This window comes from Oncorhynchus nerka, unplaced genomic scaffold (assembly GCF_034236695.1).
Source record: "Oncorhynchus nerka isolate Pitt River unplaced genomic scaffold, Oner_Uvic_2.0 unplaced_scaffold_4195, whole genome shotgun sequence".
NCBI lineage: Eukaryota > Metazoa > Chordata > Actinopteri > Salmoniformes > Salmonidae > Oncorhynchus > Oncorhynchus nerka.
This window is the reverse complement of record NW_027037100.1, coordinates 1-6,607: the sequence shown is the minus strand read 5'-3', so window position 1 is coordinate 6,607 and position 6,607 is coordinate 1. Positions and strand designations below refer to the sequence as shown.

Sequence of the window (6,607 nt, the reverse complement as noted above, 5' to 3'; positions counted from 1 at the left end):
AGTAAATGGATGGCTTAGAGTTACCAACCTCATTCATTCAAAGCAGTGCAGTAAATGGATGGCTTAGAGTTACCAACCTCATTCATTCAAAGCAGTGCAGTAAATGGATGGCTTAGAGTTACCAACCTCATTCATTCAATGCAGTGCAGTAAATGGATGGCTTAGAGTTACCAACCTCATTCATTCAAAGCAGTGCAGTAAATGGATGGCTTAGAGTTACCAACCTCATTCATTCAATGCAGTGCAGTAAATGGATGGCTCAGAGTTACCAACCTCATTCATTCAAAGCAGTGCAGTAAATGGATGGCTTAGAGTTACCAACCTCATTCATTCAAAGCAGTGCAGTAAATGGATGGCTTAGAGTTACCAACCTCATTCATTCAAAGCAGTGCAGTAAATGGATGGCTTAGAGTTACAAATGTTTATGTAATACTATGAAGTCATACGTATTTTACAGTACATTACTGTAATACTATGAAGTCATACATATTTTACAGTACATTACTGTAATACTATGAAGTCATACGTATTTTACAGTACATTACTGTAATATTATGAAGTCATACGTATTTTACAGTACATTACTGTAATGCTAAAATAGTCATTAGATAATTGCATACCTGTTCTCATTTCTGAAGGGTCGAATTATGGACGCCACTGTAAATCAACTTAAGTTGACTAGTTAGCTCCAAAAAGGGGTTATAGAATTGACTTCATGCTGATTCAGTATAAATTTGACCAGGTTCCCGTGAACAAATTGTAATGACAACATACCCAAGAGTGTAGTCCGTATTAATGTTCACTGTGTATTAGAAACACAGGTTGAGATCATTGTGAGGGGATTTGGCCAGTGGGTTGAATAGGGAATCGGGCTTCCCGGGAAAAATGTTGTCCGAGGTTGTAACAATAACCAAAGGGAGTTGGGGCTTATTTTTATTTATTTTACCAGGCAAGTCAGTTAAGAACAAATTCTTATTTTCAATGACAGCCTAGTTAATCGACTTAAGTTGGGCTGGACTCTCAGTCCAGCCTCTCTCATGGTCAAACCGTGGTTGATCACATGATCAACAAGTGTTGCCCTAATCTCATCGGAGATGGCTCTCCTTCCTTCTCTTCTTTGCCCTTGTCCTCTTCTTCCTCTTCCTCTCACTCCTCTTGCTCTCTGTCCATTGTTGGCATCCATTGTTCAAAACAGGTAATCTGACCTTTGACATATTTATAGGCCTATACTACAGTAAAGCAGTGATTGGTTAGTGATCAGTTAAGCTATTAGTGTTTGCACATGTGATGAGTATGTGTGTGTGACCTGGTGAATAAGTGTAGCATTTTGATTGGTTGTGTTTGGAAAAGGAAAGCAAGTCACTTCCTGTTAGATTTTTGTGTTTTAAGGTAGAGAATTGTGTGTAGTGTCTTGAAAAAAGTGTTTTATGCAATTGACAACTGAGTCAAAGGCTGGGAAATAGCTTATGGTTTTGGATATTTGGTGTGTAGTTTTGCACTTTGAGTGAGAGGTTTCAAAAATCATGTGACATTAAAAGATTTTGTGTGTAAGCAGTTGGAAAAAACTGTATTATTATTCTGTCTGAAGTAACTATAGCAGGAGTCAAATAAATGCTGTCCTCCCGACCTCTCCTCTGATTGGTTGATGCTTTCCACCTCTCCTCTACTTTGATAGGTTGATGTGGTTCCATTCAAGGAGGAGGGTGGTGACATGATAGGAGGGTCCACAAGGCAAGCTGTTCTGTTATTTCATCAAGTTTGTTTGCAGAGTTTAACTCCATTAGGAAGGTGAACTAGAGACCAGCAACAACTGAATAACAGAACTTCCACAGCGCTGCCCGAGCCCTTCAGTTTCAGAACTTTTAGTTGCATCAAATTAGGAACTTTCACTCAAAACAGCAACGCGTTTCCTCATACACACACACACAGAAAGACAGAGACAGACAGAGAGAAGGGGACCAGACAGACTAACCTTGTAGCCGGTAAGACGCAGGAGATGAAGATCCAGTTCGCTCCGCTAAACATCCCACTGCGGAGGAGACTCCAGACAGCTGCTGTGCTGCAGTGGGTTTTCTTTCCTGGCGCTAGGTAAGCCTCTCTCTCGCTCTCTGTGTGTGTGTGTTAGAGAGTGACTCAGTGTGTGTGTGTGTGTGTGTGTGTGTGTTAGAGAGTGACTCAGTGTGTGTGTGTGTGTGTCTGTATGTGTGTGTGTGTGTGTGTGTGTGTGTGTCGTGTGTGTGTGTGTGTGTGTGTGTGTGTGTGTGTGTGTGTGTGTGTGTGTGTGTGTGTCTGTGTGTGTGTCTGTGTGTGTCTGTGTGTGTGTGTGTGTGTGTGTGTGTGTGTGTGTGTGTGTGTGTGTGTGTGCGTGTGTGTGTGTGTGTGTGTGTGTGTGTGTGTGTGTGTGTGTGTGTGTCTGTGTGTGTCTGTGTGTGTGTGTGTGTGTGTGTGTGTGTGTGTGTGTGTGTGTGTGTGTCTGTGTGTGTGTGTGTGTGTGTGTGTGTGTGTGTGTGTGTGTGTCTGTATGTGTGTGTGTGTGTGTGTGTGTGTGTGTGTGTGTGTGTGTGTGTGTGTGAGAGAGAGGGGTTCATTACGCTGACGTTAGTGTGATGGTGCTGCTGTAATGTTTCGCTACACTCACATTAACATCTGCTAAACATGTGTATGTGACAAATAACATTTTGATTTGATTTGATTTGAAGGGAAAATCAATCCGTTTGTTGCTAAATAGAGTAAATAGTAACTCTGATTAGACTAGAGAGACTATTTCTCAGCAAAAGTAGGTAACACAAAGGCTTGCACAAATTAATCAATATCTTTATTGATTGTCTGGTCTAATGTCAGTTTCAGTGTCTGTCCCCATGACGGATTAGACTGGTCCTAGGTTAGTGTCTAATGGTTCAGGTTTGGGTAGTGTGATCTGGTCCTAGATCAGTGGTTAGGGTTGTATAGTATAACGGAGTGATATGGTTCTGGATCATCTAGGAACACCTGCTCCACTAGTTTGACATGGCACTAATAGCGCCATGGAAGAGGTTCCTTTTGGTGACGCTGCTGGTTAGTACGTTGTCAAGCGGGTGGTCACGTGTGTTTGTGAGCACAGGACTGCTGGTGTAAACGGGACAGTGGAAAAGCCAAGCAGTTAGCAGCATTCTTCTATCCATTGTAACAGCTGGAGGGAGTTCAGATTCTATAGAGAGGATTCTAGACTTTCTGTGTTTTCTGATTGGCTCTCTCTGGACTCCATGACCTCACAATGATCTGATCCATCTAACCCTTACCGTCTAACCCTTACCCTGACTCTGTCTCTGCTACGTCTCAACTGTGCAGCTGGGGTCACCTTGGTAGGAGTAAGGGACAGGCGTACTGTGTGTGTAGAGGGTAGTGGGTGAGAGTGCATGGCTGGCGTTCGCCCACTTGGCTCTGCTCACACACACACACACACGCGCGCGCACGCAGACATTTACTCTATGTTCTCCTTTACCAACCATGTGAAATTATTCTCCTCCTGCCAACTCCCCTTCCCCCAGAGAGTAACTGACCAGTGACATGTCTTCCCCCTCCCCCAGAGAGTAACTGACCAGTGACATGTCTTCCCCTCCCCCAGAGAGTAACTGACCAGTGACATGTCTTCCCCCTCCCCAGAGAGTAACTGACCAGTGACATGTCTTCCCCCCTCCCCCAGAGAGTAACTGACCAGTGACATGTCTTCCCCCTCCCCCAGAGAGTAACTGACCAGTGACATGTCTTCCCTCTCCCACCCAGAGAGTAACTGACCAGTGACATGTCTTCCCCCTCCCCAGAGAGTAACTGACCAGTGACATGTCTCCCCCCTCCCCCAGAGAGTAACTGACCAGTGACATGTCCCCCTCCCCAGAGAGTAACTGACCAGTGACATGCCCCCCCTCCCCCAGAGAGTAACTGACCAGTGACATGTCTTCCCCCCTCCCCCAGAGAGTAACTGACCAGTGACATGTCTTCCCCCTCCCCCAGAGAGTAACTGACCAGTGACATGTCTTCCCCCTCCCCCAGAGAGTAACTGACCAGTGACATGTCTTCCCCCCTCCCCCAGCCCAGTGCTGTCTAGCAGGCTATGTGTTGCTATGCGTCTCTGACTGGTGGGTTCTGGCTGCGCTGTATGCTGGTTGGCTGTATCTGGACAGGGACACACCCACCAGTGGGGGTCGGAGGTCAGAGTGGCTTCGGAACTGGAGCGTCTGGAAACACTTCAGAGACTACTTCCCTCTCAATGTAAGACTCTAAACTAACACTAACAGGTTTCCTACATGGGCCGTAACTCTTCAGAGACTACTTCCCTCTCAATGTAAGACTCTAAACTAACACTAACAGGTTTCCTACATGGGCCGTAACTCTTCAGAGACTACTTCCCTCTCAATGTAAGACTCTAAACTAACACTAACAGGTTTCCTACATGGGCCGTAACTCTTCAGAGACTACTTCCCTCTCAATGTAAGACTCTAAACTAACACTAACAGGTTTCCTACATGGGCCGTAACTCTTTCATTGTGTACGACGCTCCCATTAATATCAATGAAACCTACTGGTCTACTGCACACACCAATTTAAACACACACACCAATACACACAAATCAAATCAAATGTATTCATATTAAAGCCCTTCTTACATCAGCTGATGTCTCAAAGTGCTGTACAGAAACCCAGCCTAAAACCCCAAACAGCAAGCAATGCAGGTATAGAAGCACGGTGGCTAGGAAAATCTCCCTAGATAGGCCGAAACCTAGGAAGAAACCTAGAGAGGAACCAGGCTATGAGGGGTGGCCAGTCCTCTTCTGGCTGTGCCGGGTGGAGATTATAACAGAACATGGCCAATATGTTGAAATGTTCATAAATGACCAGCAGGGTCAAATGATAATAATCACAGTAGTTGTCGAGGGTGCAACAAGTCAGCACCTCAGGACTAAATGTCAGTTGGCTTTTCATAGCTGATCATTGAGAGTATCTCTACCACTCCTGCTGTCTCTAGAGAGTTGAAAACAGCAGGTCTGGGACAGGTAGCACGTCCGGTGAACAGGTCAGGGTTCCATAGCCGCAGGCAGAACAGTTGAAACTGGAGCAGCAGCACGGCCAGGTGAACTGGCAAGGTGTCGTCAGGCCAGGTAGTCCTGAGGCATGGTTCCAGGGCTCAGGTCCTCCGAGAGAGAGAAAGAAAGAGAGAATTAGAGAGAGCATACTTAAATTCACACAGGACACCGGATAAGACAGAAGTACTCCAGATATAACAAACTGACACTAGCCCCACGACACAAACTACTGCAGCATAAATACTGGAGGTTGATACAGGAGGGGTCAGGAGACACTGTGGCCCCGTCCGACGATACCCCGGACAGGGCCAAACAGGCAGGATATAACCCCACCCACTTTGCCAAAGCACTCTCTATCTATCCCTCTCTCTAGCTACCTATCTATCGCTCAATATTAAATTAATTAAATTCAATGGGCTTTATTGGCATGGGAAACATATGTTAACATTGCCAAAGCAAGTGAAGGAGATAAACAAAAGTGAAATAAACAATTAAAATGGACAGTAAACATTACACTCACAAAGTTCCAAAATAATAAAGACATTACAAATGTATATATATTTTATATAACTTCCGACTTCAACTGAACTGTATATGTAGTGAGTGAGCCTTCAACCCTGGTTCTTACCTGTTCCCCCCCTCCCCAGCTCATAAAGATGCTGGATCTGGACCCTGGTTCTAACTACAGTACCTGTTCCCCCTCCCCAGCTCATAAAGATGGTGGATCTGGACCCTGGTTCTAACTCACAGTACCTGTTCCCCCCCCCCAGCTCATAAAGATGGTGGATCTGGACCCTGGTTCTAACTACAGTACCTGTTCCCCCCCTCCCCAGCTCATAAAGATGGTGGATCTGGACCCTGGTTCTAACTACATCTTTGGGTTCCACCCCCATGGTGTTCTAGTGGCGGGGGTTTGGGAACTTCTGTACGGAGCGTCAGGAGTTCTCTCGCTGTTCCTCGGGCTTGACCCCCTACCTCCTGATGCTGCCATTCTGGTTCAGAGTACCCTTCTTCAGGGACTACATCATGTGTGGAGGTTAGTACCCTTCAGGGACTACATCATGTGTGGAGGTTAGTACCCTAACCTCTAACCCCTGACCCTAGTACCCTTCTTTAGGTACTAGATCATGTTTGGAGGTTAGTAACTCTGACCTCTAACCCATAACCTCTGATGACTGATCCTGATCTTCAGGGACTACATCATGTGTGTAGGTTAGTAACCCTGAACTCTAACCCCTAACCTCTGACCCTGATATCCCACTTCAGGGACGACATCATGTGTGGAGAAAAGGCTGAGTGGTTAGTGTGTGTGTGTGTGTGTGTGTGTGTGTAGTGTGTGTGTGTTGTGTGTGTATTTTCTCAGTCACAGGGTTGTCCAGTTGAGAGAGTTTCTGTTGAAATATCTGACAATGCTGACCAAGTAGGTAACACTGCACACACACACACACCTCTCCTCCCTCCTGTCAGACAGACTTACCCAACTCCTATTTCACAACAGGCAAGTGGCTGACTGTGTGTGAGCTCACAAGTACTGATTATCCATCCAT

At 45.7% G+C, this 6,607-nt stretch overlaps 1 pseudogene; it reads left to right on the top strand.

Annotated features, from left to right (window-relative positions):
* Window positions 1–1,727: 1,727 nt before the first annotated feature.
* LOC115126225 (2-acylglycerol O-acyltransferase 1-like) lies at window positions 1,728–6,101 on the top strand (annotated as a pseudogene).
* The last annotated feature ends 506 nt before the right edge of the window (window positions 6,102–6,607 follow it).